The following is a 14,670-nucleotide window of genomic DNA, read 5'->3' as shown; positions in this document are numbered from 1 at the left end:
TACTTTTAGAAGACCATTTCACTTTGAAACAATCATCTTTTCATTTTTTGAAGATTATTCCTGAAACACAATTCTGAATCATTTTACTGAACTTAGAAAAAATAATTTATTTATGCAACACATTCAAAGACCACATATTTGAACTTTCTTGAACTATTTTGTTTCTGGCACTATTCAGGTTTTTTTGTTGTTGTTTGTTTCATTTAGGAATGGAAATAATTTTTGTCAAAAGAGACATAGTGTACAAAGTGAATCTTTGCAAATTTAATGCAGCACAGAAAGATCAGGAAATATTTAGAAATTATTCAAAGACTTTTTTTAAAATTTAATTTTGTAAAACTTTTCAAATAAGGTGAAACATCAATTTCATCATCTTTTAGTTATATTTATATATATGAAGCAAGATAAAAATTGGATGGTATTATACAAGACCACTTAAAGCAAGATCAAATTTTGCCTATAGTAATTACTTTAATCTCTTTTTTAACTTTGATGTAGATTTTACTAGAAACAATATGGACATTTCAAACTAAAAATGCTAACTCAGAGAAATTTTAAGATTATATATTTAAAATTAAATATTTAAATTAATTAAATATTTTCTTTTAGAAAATACACATGGATTAAAATTTTACAATGGTTCTACATATTGCAGTGCATATTGTGTTTAGTTTGCATCTATAAGATTAATAAATATATACTCTGTTGAATTTCAATTAGCATGGTTATGGGAACATATTACTGTCTTTAAATGTTTTTTGATAAAATACATCTTAACCACACTTGGTGTTCAAAATGCAATTTTTCTGCAGTATGAATTCAGCTATTTCCAATGCATTTTGCTCTCTGTTTCTGATATTATTTATGTTATTGACTATTTTTGTAGTTGTTTACATTTCTAATTTATACATATATCTCTTCTATGAATCCTTTAGGCTCAGAAAGCTTAAACTTTATTTTACAGTTTGTCATCTGCTTTTATATTTCTCTTTTTATTTTTTTTTTCAAAAGTACTATATATTTTTAGTATTGCAGAGCATAATACTGGTGTGTCTGAATTCATTTCTGCTTCCGGTATATTGTTGAACATTGTTTAAGGTAATAATTTCCTCTGCATTCTATTTAGTATTTTCCCAATCTTGTTCACTACTACCAAAAGAGGATTTTGATATCTGGGCTCACAAATTTTCGTTGCTTTGCTTACTTGCTAAAGTTTACTGCCACCTACAGCAAGCAGGAGGAACCCTATACCTTGCTTGCATCCCCCAGGGCTGCTTCATGTTACTTTTCATTTCATGGCATTTTCCAGCTTTGATTGACTCAGAACCTATCCTTACTCCTCAAAATCTAATGATTTTGCTGAGTTTCTTCTAGAGGATTAACTACTGATTTTCCTTGACTGTGCTGTATTTTCAAGGATGAAAAATGAAATCAGCCGTACATAACCTTCTTCACTATAATGCTCTCAATAAAGTTAGTAGGCTATGAAGTTCTCTAATTTCTAGACCTTACAAAATTTTCAAATATTTTGCAAGATTTTCTTATTTAATATTTCATTTACAATTTCAGTTATGATTTTTTTGGCAGCGTGAATATTCAGACATCTTACTAACATCTCAATTTCTTTGATTAGCCTGCATTAAGATATAGTTGCAATGTTATCTAATAAATTTGATTAAATTGTGCATGTAATATCTTTTTAATATAATTGCGTATTCCCAAGCTTCTGAATTATGATTGTTTACAGACATTAGTCATTTTAACCTCTTCTATTCCATACACATCCATCATCTACTTTACATAAAATGTGTTCTCAGAGCATGCATTCAGTTAAATCCACTGAAATTTGGAACCTCCCCATCTCACTACAGCAAAAGATATATAGGTCCTATTAAAATAAACCATATGATGGACCACTATTGCTTTTGACCCTTTCTACATGCCACAGTGGAAATGTAACATAGGACAGACAATATGACTAATCTCCTTTGTGTGGGTAAGCATATCCTATATTTTTTATATTATTGTGTATGCATATGAATCATTAAACAGAGGCCACGGGTAGAATCTTTGGAAATAAAAATATCTAAAAGCACTGATCTGATTCTTCATAAACATTTATCTTTCATTCATAATTTTTACATATTTTACTTTAGAACAGAAATAAGGAAAATTGATTATAGATGCTTATATCTAAGAAATAAAGTTCAAAATCACATTTTATTGGATGTATGTAATATTTTCTTAATATTCATGTGCAAGCATCTTTGGAGAACCAGTATTATAGATATCACTCAAGATTTTAATATCATTTAGTTAAAATTTAAGTAAAATGTTTGCTATTAAGAAAAAATATACATATAAAATATCACTTGGAAGACACAATATATACAAAGGGAAAAAGACATTTAATATATATGACCCATATTGATCCCATCAATATAAAGTTGTGTTGACACCTTTTAAGACTAATTAAAGATTTAAAAATCAGTTTATAAGCTATATGACATAGTTTCTGAATTTCAGTTTTCTTAGATCTAAAATTCTTTTTTTGTTGTTGTTGTTATTGCTATTTGCAGTCAGTTTTGGGGGTCAAACCCTGGACCATGTGTCTGCTAGGCTATACTCTATAACAATACATGTCTGAGTATGTATACCTGTGTGTTTGTGAGTGTAAAAAAACCCAAATTCCAGACTAGTTATAGTATGCTGTAAGAGCCTATGACTGTAGTAAGAAATAAAAACAGAAAAAGTAGCAAAACTGCAATCCAGTCTCTGATAGCCCTTCAAAAAATTATTAAGAGGCCCTGAATCATATTCCTCAGTGACACATCTACAAAACAATGTGCTTTTCTCCTTTTTCCAACTTTTCCATATCTTGTAGTTGCTTGGGAGATCATTATTTTATAACTGCCTTAAATCTTATCTTTCCACACTATATTTCCCCAAATACCTGATATGAGTCTCTTCATTCCCATTCAACTTCCTTCTTCTCCAGTGCCTGCTACCTTTCTCCATAATAAAAGCCTGACAAACAAGGGTAAAGGCCTTAGAAGGCAGGGTAGGAGGAGAGGAGAAAAGTACAATTCCAATTAGTGCTAGGAATAGTGAAAAGTACCTTCAAACATGACTCCTCACTGGGCACATCATTTTGTCACTTTTTTGAAAGACTTCCTTTGAGACATTTTTCTCAACATTTTCCCCTTGTGAATACAGCAGTACTTTTTCAATGTCTCATTTCAAGTTTGTCTAAAAAGAATACTATATTAATTTTTGTTCATAAAATATAATGCAGGAGTCTTAGAAAATCAATTATAATTTAAATGATACTGATCCCGAATTAAAAAAAAATACAGATGTACACACACACACATACACTTAAGAATGCATTATATGTATACTTAAAATTAAAATTAATATTATTCTTAAAAGTATAATGAAAAAAAGGGATCTGGCAATAGCAGTATCTCTATCACTTATTAGCCATAGAAAAATGAACACTTCACACACAGTGGGTTTAGTAGCTCCATCTGTTAAACAGGGATGAAGTTAAAGGTCCTGGGTTAAATCATCTCTTGTGTTATTATATGGGTAATTACAAGGAAAAAATCAATTTAAAAACCTATATGAACTTGTTTTTCTTACACCTTACATATCTTTCCATTAAGAGAAAAAAAATTTATTAATTTGTTTGTCACTTACAAACCATAGAATGCTAGAGCCTTATAATGTTAGGATTCTCATATTTCTTCATTTTGCCTATATTCAAGAATTTTACAATCTTAGATATTTAAAGTATACGTGAAACTTTGATAAAAGAAATGTCACCATAAATTTTTTTCTGCCACAGTATCATTGCATATGAACAAAAGGTCAAGAATAAGTACCTGCAAAATATATTGTCCTTCACTAAAACAGAGGGAAATCTTATAAAAGTTCGAGAAAAATTGACCCCTTATTATAAAAAGAGGGCAGTGCTGTTTTATTGCTTTTCTCCTGTTTGGTAGGTAAGGGTGAGAAATAAATAAATGTTGATGGAAACAATGGTACAAAAGGGAAAATTAGCAATGCAATAAATTGTAGTAATAGAACATATTATAAATATCTAACTAAAAATCATAAATTTATTCTTTACAATATTCTACAATGCCTTAATGTGCAACACAGAAAATAATTTGTCATATGAAAATAAATAACATAGAAAATGACTCAAATAGAAATATAAATTGAAATACCCACTTTAAAGTAGAAAATTGGTTTTCAGAGAAGATATTTCGATTTTTTTTTCTGCCTATATTCTTTATTCACGGAACAGAAATCTCTTAGTTTCATCAAAATGTCTCCAAAGTTCCTGAACCTAAAATAGAAAAGACTCACACAGTTGAGGAAAAGATTCTATGACATAGAAACTGGCTAGGCACAGAGACTCAGGAGCTAGACTGCCTCTGTACAAGTCTCTATTCTAATATTTAACAGCTTCATGACCTCTACATGAGTTAAACAACCTCTCTTTTCTGTACCTCAGTTTCTTGGATCTGAAATTAACTGATTAATTTATTATCATCATTTACAGTGCTGAAAATACAACCCGCCTTCCAGGCAAGTGTTCTATCATTGAGATATACCCTCAACCCTGAGATCTAGGGTTCAGATAGCATATGGTTAATACCTTTGAAGTTAGAACAAGGCCTACAATATGTATGTGAGCATACATGTGGTTGCTATCATTCTTAGTCTAATTTGCTGATGAAAATGCAAAATTACTCAGGATCAAAAGAAGCAAAATTTATGATGCTTTTATTAAGGAGTGCTATGTATGTGAAATCTTGTATTTGCTGTTTTTATTATTTTTAGGGTCAAAAATAGTCCAAAAACTCAAGGAGCTTTTATTTTTTTTTTATCAAATTATATTTTACTTTCATTAAAGAACTTGCTCTAATCTTTGATAATTTATGTGTTTTTAAAAATATTTGCTTAAGAAATTTGTTAGATTGCATTCTTTTTATCCATCCTCAATAGCTCTTTCCCATAGTGTACACAAGGATATATTTTGGGATTATTATTGGTAATATAAATTGCCAATTACTTTCTCATTAATGGCCTTTAATTAACAATTGTAATAGCTTCATTGAAATATGATTTGCATACCATAAAATTTACCTGTTTCAAGTATACAGTTTATTGGTTTTCCATATACTGAGAGTTGCATAACCATCACCATAATCCAATTTTAGAATGTTTTAATAACTCCAGAAATAAACATTGTATTCACTAGCATTCATTCCCTATTTACATCTCTGCCAAGCTCTAAGCAACCACTTCATTAGTGGCTTTTTTTTTTTAATAATTGAAAGAAAAGACTCATATAGTTTTCTTTGAAATATAGATGAAAAGTATAGAGCTTTCAAAACCATGGTATACTTATCAAATAACAAAGAGAAGTCTTCAAAATATGCATCATTATTATTTTATGATTACATAATAAAAATATAGACACATGCGACGTTCAAAAACTATGGCAGTTTTACAAATTTGATGAATCTGGCTCATTTAATACACAGACATATGACACCTATGTGCACAATATTAATGTTATTATTTAACTACAGATCAGCTGTTTTATTAGGGTTCTCCAGAGAAATACAACCATGATCCTCACGTATGTGTGTGTGTGATGGGATTTGGCTTATAAAATTATGGGGACTGAGAAACCCCATGATCTTCTCCCTGCAACCTTTTCTTTAGGGATGCCTGTGGTATAATTTGGTCAGAAGCAGAAGCCTGAGAACCTAGGGGAGCTCACTGGTATAAGCTCCAGTGAACAAAAGCCCAAGATCTAGGAACTCTGATGATTAAGGTCAGGAGAAAACAGATATATATCTTATTTTCCTAGTTCAAGGGGAGGCAGGGGAAGAAAGAGAGAAATTATCCTTAATTTGACTTTTTGTTCTATGGTGGCCCTCTATCCATTAGAGGATGCCTGGTACTGATTCAAGTGCTAATCTCTTCTGGAAACATCCTTGTAGACATATACAGTAAAAATTACTGTAATTTTTATATTACTGTATATGTAATTTTATATGTCTTAAGTTGACATATAAAATTAACCATCATACTTGTACTATTGAAAGATTTCTGTTGTGTATAATATTTATTATCAGTTGGGGTAATACGAGTGTTATGACACTTCTATATATACATTATGCAAAGTACCCTGAGGAAACAAATGGCCCAATCAGGAATGATTCTTAAGAAAATTTAGATAAAAGAATAGCAGTCAGGTGAAGGGAATAAATGAGAGGCATTCTGAGTATCCTAATTCTGGCCATATTGAAAGGCTGAAAGAGCAAGGGATTAAATGGATTCATTGGAGAAAAATATGAGCTGAAGGTATGGGAGTAGTAACAAGGAAAGACTATGTCCTTCAGGAAGTGCAGCCACTGCCAGAAAGAACCATGGAACACTTCTCCTCTTTGTCCTCTTCTGGTGTCTTTCATTCACAAACCAAATCACAAATCAGGGGATAAAAGGAAACCAGGTTGGTACTTTAGAAAGGCATATGATGGATCTGGGAATGAGAATGGCAGAGGAAAATGGAAGATAATCAGCACAATAAATGGGAACATAAACATATACATTATGTCAAAATCTACATTTCCAAAGCATTGATGTTGTTATTTATTATTTATTTATTTATTTATACTGTGCAACTAGTATTAGTCACATGATAATTTCAGTGGGATAACATCTATACCTTGAACCTGCAATAATTACAAACACCATCCCATTTATTGATTCCTTAAATTGGATGGTTATTCAGTCAAATCATTTTCTACATTGTGTTTTATGGGTTCTTGAGCAACTTTCTTGGTAGCAGATCACCTAAAGCAAATTAAGTAAATAATACACATTTGTTAAATTAGGACAATGCCCTCATTGACAAATAGAAGCTTAAAGAGGAGAGAATTATCTTTGTCTCATATGAAATAAGTATGAGCAGTCTGACTTATTAGGTGCAGGATTTCCCAAAATATTATCAACATGAAATTGTTTCTACTTATAGTTTCTGTCAGTTGACATAACTTTTGGAGGAATGCTTGACATAGGGAAAATTAACTAAGTGTATACTATTTCTGCAGACTGAAGCCACACACACACCAAAGAAAGAGGAGGGAGGATTGTGAGACTACTATAGTAGTCCCCTCTTACCTATAAGGATATGTTCCAATATCTGTGTATGCTTGAAGCCACAGGTAGTATTAAACGCTGTATAATACTATATTTTTTCCTATATATCAAACCCAAGTTTAACTTACAATTTAGGCATAGTAAGAGATTAACAACAATAATTAATAATTAAATAGAACAATTAAAACAGCATGCTGTAATAAAAATTATGTAAATATGGTCTCTGTCTTGAAAGAGTCAAGACAAATATTGATATTTTCAGACTGTGGTTGATCGTGGGTAACTGACGTCACAGAAGGCAAACCTATACACAAGGGGAACTACTGTACTTAAAATCCACCCACCCATGGAGTTGGTATAAAAACCTCCTATAGTCATTGTGTTCCTTTGAATAGGCTTCTTGCTCTTCCTGGCTGTTATTTGTTTCTTCCCCCTTATTTCCAATTCTGTGATACGAAGTGTTGCATAATTAGGAAGTCTCCCCACAATGCTATTAAAATATTTAAAGAACATATTAGAACAGGAAATTATTACTGTAGAGTTGCTATTGATGCACTGTTAAACTCAATTTAAAACTGAAACAAGTAGTCATTTTCCTCAAAAATACAAAATGATAATGTAAATTTGGAGATTTCTTCTAATTGAAGCAGGCTGTTAAAATCAATCATAAGCCTAAATATTACAAAGCTAAATGAAGTTTTGGTAAGTGAAGGAATGTGGTGAAATAAAGGGGATGCCCAGAGAGACTCATATTGATGACCAGGCTTTTTTTACTCTAAATCACTTTTCTTGTTCTGTTTATTTCTGTTTCACATTTATTACAGCTGCTTTAAACACATGGCTCACTGAAGACTAATTTAAAGAGGTTATTAACTTTTTAAAGTAAATATTCAGCATTAACTTAATGAGGACAGGTAAATCTGCCTTTTTATTGAAGGAGAAATAAACCCTAATATTTTGGGAGGTACACATAGGTAGACAGATAAAGAGATTTTCTGAGCTCTTCAGGATTGAGGGACATTCATCCTCAGGAAAGAGACCTCAATCTAATTCTCAGGATGGCACTCAATAATAAAATCTTTATAATATGCTAATGATAATGAACACTTGTGGTGTCATTAAGTGGGGATGAGTGCAGCCGGAAGGCGGTAAGGTATAACATACTCTCTTCCCTTGCTTACAACCTCCCATGTTCTTCCTGAGGGCACCAAAGGAGACTTGTGCAGAAGCAAGAGTAAATTGGCCCCAGGGAACACTGTCTCAGTGAGATGCCAACACTGAACTGAAGTAGAGATGAGTTTCAAGTTGCTGAACACCCCCATACAGCAGTAAAAAGATATAAGATATCGACACGCTCAGCTGCATCTTGTTAAAAGCTTCCTGCGGGTTGGCAGAATGAAATCTTTATTTAAAATACACAAACTATTGTCAAGGGAAGGATGGAAAAGAGTGCAGTAAAAGGGCCAAATGCTTTGCTTAACCCCCCAGAAGCAGCAGCAGAAAGGGAAAGGTGGTCACATTGTCTTCGCAGCAACAACAGAAAAAGTGACTAACACCACTGTATCAGCATGATCCACAGTTCCCATAGTTTATAGATGCATTATTCCTTTTATTATTAATTATATGTATTTCCAGGGGGAGGGTAAATATATTATTATGGATAGCAATAGAGGAAATCTTTTCTGCTGCCACTTGGCATTAAGTACAGTAGTGTATGTAATGACTGAGTGATGACAGGAAACAGCATCCTTGAGCCCAGCATCCCTTCTACCAATCAGCTCCAACTCCCTGTTGGTAGTCAGAGGCTGTCTAACAGAAAGTTCAAGTAAAACCATTATTGAACACTAACAGGAAGGAACTGAGACAGGCATGAGTGGTGTGTGTGTGTGCAGAGAGGGAGAAGGAGGAAGGAAAGGGAGAGAGTGGTAGAGGGAGAGAGGATAAGCCTGAGTTAGTCATCATCAGGTGCAGACATTGCCATAAGAGGGACAAGTGTTTTGCATAATTTCAAAGAGATGAACACTGCACACGCACTTGCACATGACATGTGTCCTTTTGGTTTATATCTATCACTTCCAAGAACAGTTTTAAGTGACAATGACCGTGTGCATGTGAACCCCCTTGAATGACTGAGCTCCATTGCTTTAGTGAGGTTTAGCAGAGAGCCTAGCAGAGGATGGGTTCAGAGGAAGGGTCATTTGTGAAGAGCAAAGGGATATGACAAGCAATGAAGCAGGCATGAAGACAGTAAGGTAAAAAGACCCAAGGGAAAATGTCATCTCTATTAATTAAGCTTTATTTCTCTTTGGTAGAAAGTGACATTTCTGCTATTAGATCATGGACATATAAGGAAAGTAGGCGTCTCACAGCTTTTTGTTTTCCCCAGTGTTTACAGCTCCTTTGACCAGAGGGTATCTGGAATCGGTTTGCATTACTACCAATAGGATAATTATTTTGGCTTTCCCCCCCTCTTAAGCACCGATGTAGCGACATCGCTGTCTCTTTAGCAGGAGACAGCATTGCCTACAGCTGAATGCTCTGATCAGACATAAGTGATGGTGAAGAGATAAAGCTTTCTGCTGCATTTTCCCCACCCTGCCCACCCCTTTCCCTTCTCAAGTTCTAGTCCCCATTTTTTAGCTTTGTTCAGGGGGTTTAAGTTCCTCTCCCGCTGATTCCCAAGCCCATAGTACCCCTCCTCTGAGGCACTGGTGGTGATGAACCTTCTTCATATGCCTGTCCGCATCCTGTTCTTGGTATTAAGGCTGCTTTCCAGTAACTCTTGTAGGTTTTTCCCTTCTCAACAACCAGGCACATTGGCAGAGTCCCCTCTCTCTCTGAAGCCCAAACTGCCAAGAGCCCGAACTGAAAACGACCTCCAGTATCTGAGATGAAGTATATCTCCTGCGCCAAACAACCTTTGCTCTCTTTCGCTAAAGTCGGCTCTTCACAAGCATTGACTGTACTGCAAATTACATCTCTATCCCTTACCTTTTAAAATCCTCCACCCCTTTTCCCTTGCCGCCAGCCTCGCTCCAAATAAAACCGTAACATAACCAAAAGCACGCGAACACCTGAAGAAACGCAACCCGATCCACACCTGGACAAATCCTCTGTGGCTTTAGTGGTCGGGAATAGCCTGTGCCTGACATGTCCTCCTCTCCCCGCTCGGGCCGATTTAACCCAGAGCCCTGGAATCGCGCCAAGGTCCCCCGGTGGCGGGGTCGGCGGGATCGGTTCTCGGGCAGCTCCTGGGCGGTGGGTGCCGATTCCCCCTCCCGCCCCGGCTCGCGCGCCCGCACCGCCGCCGCCACTGCCGCCGCCTCACCGGCGGGCGCTCGGAGCATCCCGCGCCGCGTTCTCCCCGCCCCGGCTCCCGCCCGCTAGAGCCGGGCCCGCGCCGCTGGCAGCCATCAAGTGGCTCGTTAAGGAAATGCAGGTGAGTGTGTGCGGCCGAGCGGCTGCAGCTGGAGACGCGGGGTGTGTGCCTGTGTGTGCGAGCGAGAGGCTGGGAGCGAGCGCGAGCGAGTCAGCGAGCGAGTGCGGGAGCGGCCAGGAGATGCTCACCGCCTCTGCTCCCCGCCCCGCCGCACCCGGCGGCCCGAGCGCGTGGGGCAGCGCCTCGCCCTGACAGACTCGCCTCCTCTCCGCCGTCTCGGCTGCTGCTCCCGGGAGCGGCTCCCGGGCCTCCCCCACCCGCGCTCCCCTCCCAGCAAGCCCTCCCGCTCCTCCTCCTCAGCCTCCTCCCCTCGCGCGCGGCGCTGACAGCCTGCCTCGCCGGCGAGAGTGCAGGTACTTTGCCTTCAGAATAATTTGCAGGACCCAAGCAAGCTTTCGGAGCGCCCTTTTTCTCTTGTTCCTGCGCCCCCTCCCTCCGGAAAAGAAGATCCCACTTTTGAAACAACCAGAATCCTAAGCACCCCACTAAACCAAACCCTGACGGGCTGCTGTGCATGTGCTGCCCCTTTTTGCAGTTTATCCTGGGCCTGTGTGGAATAGAAAGACAATTCTCTATGTGACTGGCAGGAAAGAAAAGAGAAGACTCCTCAGGGTTTCCAAGGCGGAATGGAGCGGCTGCTTTAGTAAGTAAACTGTGCTTCTCTATTTCTTGTCTGTAAAGTGAGGCATATGTCGAATGCTTTCTCCCCCGTGGTATGGACAGTTTGTCCCTTTTACCAAGGAAGAACTTGACTTATATAACTTCAGTAGTTCCTATTTGAGAAGTGGTTTGCTAAGCATTTTTGTTTGTTTGTTGAAGACTTCTGTACGGGCAGCTTACTGGGAACCTGATTTTTAAACGCTTATTGTTCAAGGGCTGTTGAAGCCTGGCTTGTGAAAACCTTGGTTGGTTCTAAGATTTAAGGACTGATACCTGGAGAAAGCTGGAGAATTCTAAATCCCACTGGCTCACTTCTCCTGCTACCTTCAACCCTAATCCACCTCAACTTCTGTCCTCTGACTTCCGTTGGTTGATTGTTTTATCTTTAGTTCTGTAGAGCCCTGGCCAGGAGGGAAAATGGGTCAAGGGAAAGTTAATAAAGATGGTTTGAAAGACCAGATGAAAATCCTGTTGAGATTTGTGCATGTCTATAAGCAGATAACATGGGGAGGAAATCCTGGAAGTAGCCTAGTTGGAGAATTTGGATGAACTTAATTTGGAGAAGGAATGTGAAAAATACTTGGGAGAGGGCAGGAGCTAAGGTTCTGACTTTGACACAGCAGGTTATAAACTGTGACAGGGGCTCAGCAGCCAGTGACAGGTTTAAGGCGTCTACCAAGGCTGAATATCTCTGCATCAAAAACTTTTGCAGGCAGTATTTCTCTTGGGGCTAACATCACCATGTCAGTGGCTGCAGAATTTCTGTAAAAATAAGGAGGACACTCTTCCTTTCTCTATGGAAGGGTTAATGGTATCTTAAAAAAAAAAAAAGAAAAGAAAAGAAAAGAAAGAAAAAGATATGTAGTCTAACATTTGCCAATATTTTGTAATATCTAAATAAAACCTTTGTGTTATGTCAGGAAAAATATAGTTGAGTCAGTTTGTTTTGCACAAGAGGAAGAGAATCAATAACATTTCAGCATTTTTTTCTCTTTATCACTGCCAAATGGATTCTGAATCTAATTCTTCTTGCATTGTTACATATACAGTAGGTACAGTAGGTATTGCAATTGAGATAAAACAGAACTGGTTTTTAGCAAATTTAAAGTTCTTTGATACAATAGCACTTATACTGAGTACTGTGGAGTAGTGATTAGAAAAAGTTTATGTTTTATCTTTGACTTTCAATTTTTTTTCTCAGAATAAAACATACTTTTCTCATTAAAACAATGCAAAAGTTACAAACCAGACTTAAAATTACAACTACTTACCTCATAGAGAAATTGTTTATAACAAAGCATATTATTATCAAGTGATACCTAGGGGTTTTTTCATACTTAATTGTTGATAATGGTACAGTGAAAAGATCTGTACCTGTGTATTATCTTAAGTAAGCATATAAAAGCAGCAGTATTTATCGAGCATTTCTTTTTTTTTAAATTGTAAAAATTGCTTTTAAAAATTGTAAACTAATGTACAATGGTTAAAAATGGAAAAACCTTTTAGATTTATGATTATTCAATGTTGAAAGCTCTGAATATCTTGGGACATAAGTTTTTAGAGTGATGAGATAGGACAATAGAACAGTTGATGAATTTGTTGACATGAAGTTATCATAGATAGAAATCATTTGGGAAAGGTATGCCATTATCTCTTCAATATTACTTTATTTTTTATTCAAATGGGGTTTTTAAGAGGTATTATTTCTCTCAGCTGCCATTTCTATTATTGGTTTAAAAATGAATTTAAATAATTTAAAATGAAATCCTTGGTTGAAGAAATTTGGATTACACCATATGACCTCTACTCATTTGTGACCTCGGATTTCTAATAGAATGTCTGATATTTGAAAAAGAATATTGAAAAATAAAGGGAAGATTGTACTTATATTAAGTAGCCAAATTTAAGAGTGGTTCAACACGCGAGTACATATATTTTACTACAGGGTATATTTTGCACAGTAGAAAAGACAGGAAGAATTATTCATCCTATTTGAATTTTTGCAAGCAAGGATTTATAATTAATATTAAAACTAAGCTGACACACATTCTGTCCCTGTTAAAATTATGTCATAGTGCTAAGGAAAATAGCCTGAATTAAAGCTGTTTCTGGTAAAGCCTACTCAGATAGTTGATCATTGTCTACATAATGATAGAGAAAAAAGTCAAACCTTGATGGGGTGAGTAAATTCTCAGCTTTTTTGCCATAAGCATTCCATGTTATACAGAAGGAGTTGCAACTTTAAAGTTGAAAGAAGAAAGTTGCTAGTGTCAGCAGTAATGTGTTTTATTATGCAATTGTTCTTATTCAGATCAGATAATGGCCCGATGAAATACATAAGCAGTCTGCAGGGAATGAATGATTAATTCCTCTAACGTGTGCTTACTAAAGGAGTTCTTACTAATAAAGTGCTGTGTACCTGCATTGCTTACAGTTGCAATTGGTGAAGGCAAATAGACTTTTCTTTTCCTTTAATATTAACATAGAATTTACAAGTCTACTTCTGTAACTATAGCAACATAAAGATGATTTTTGTGGACCACATGGTCTTACATTTTATGGAGCTCTAGATATGATAATGGTTTACTTAGACTTAATATAGAAAGTAAAAATGTTAATTAGATATGATATTGGAAAGTTGAACTATTAATAAAAATTACTTTGTTTTTCCTTCTATGAAGTGACAATATAGCTTTTCTGTGATGCATGAAGTCAAACGTATGCAGATATAAGTGCAAATGACATTTTTTCTTTGGTGAGTTTAAGTGTAATGGTAAGCTGAAATACTGTTAATTATCAAAGAGTAAGCTGGACACTATATTAAAATTTTAAGGATTGTTAATAGCATTTGTGGGAATTGTTGTGGTTACAATTGGTGTAAATTGCTTTGAGTTAGAGTACCATTAATGTAACTTTTGATATTTCTACATTTCTAAAACTGGAATATGGTACAGGATGGTGAATGGACAGATTTTATATGGTAATTTGAGAACATGTGACCTGAAATGCATCTTGCCTACTTGAATTTTACCTACTTACTTCTCCCTTTTTAAGAAATTTCTGAAAATGGGGATGTTGAAAATTATATAATTAAAATCAATGTCAGTATTTCTTTCTATCTATCTATCTATCTATCTATCTATCTCACACTTAATACATCAAATAACTACTGTAAGATTCCTCTATTGATTGGAGGAGAAAATTTAACTTCAGTAATTATTTTTTAGACATACACCTATGCTTAACTTAATTAACTTCGGTATTGCAAATGATATGATATATCACATCAGTATTCAATAATCTTAATTTAAAAGTTACAATGAAAGTGAGATGAACAGGATTTTGTTAAATGCCATTTCAGTTTATTTACCACCTATATTTAA

The 14,670-nt window shown here is 35.6% G+C and overlaps 1 long non-coding RNA gene across 1 annotated transcript in view; it reads left to right on the top strand.

Moving 5' to 3' along the window:
- The first annotated feature begins 10,959 nt into the window (after positions 1–10,959).
- LOC306645379 overlaps positions 10,960–14,670 on the top strand; it is a 1,014,773-nt gene continuing 1,011,062 nt past the window's right edge. Inside the window, exon 1 of the long non-coding RNA XR_013759627.1 lies at positions 10,960–11,270. This is a non-coding gene — a long non-coding RNA (uncharacterized lncRNA). The remainder of the gene's footprint in view (positions 11,271–14,670) is intronic.

The sequence above is a fragment of the Sciurus vulgaris genome, assembly GCF_902686455.1.
Source record: "Sciurus vulgaris genome assembly, chromosome: 15".
In the NCBI taxonomy this organism is placed as follows: domain Eukaryota; kingdom Metazoa; phylum Chordata; class Mammalia; order Rodentia; family Sciuridae; genus Sciurus; species Sciurus vulgaris.
The sequence above is the reverse complement of the archived record's forward strand: the minus strand, read 5'-3'. Positions and strand labels throughout refer to the sequence as shown.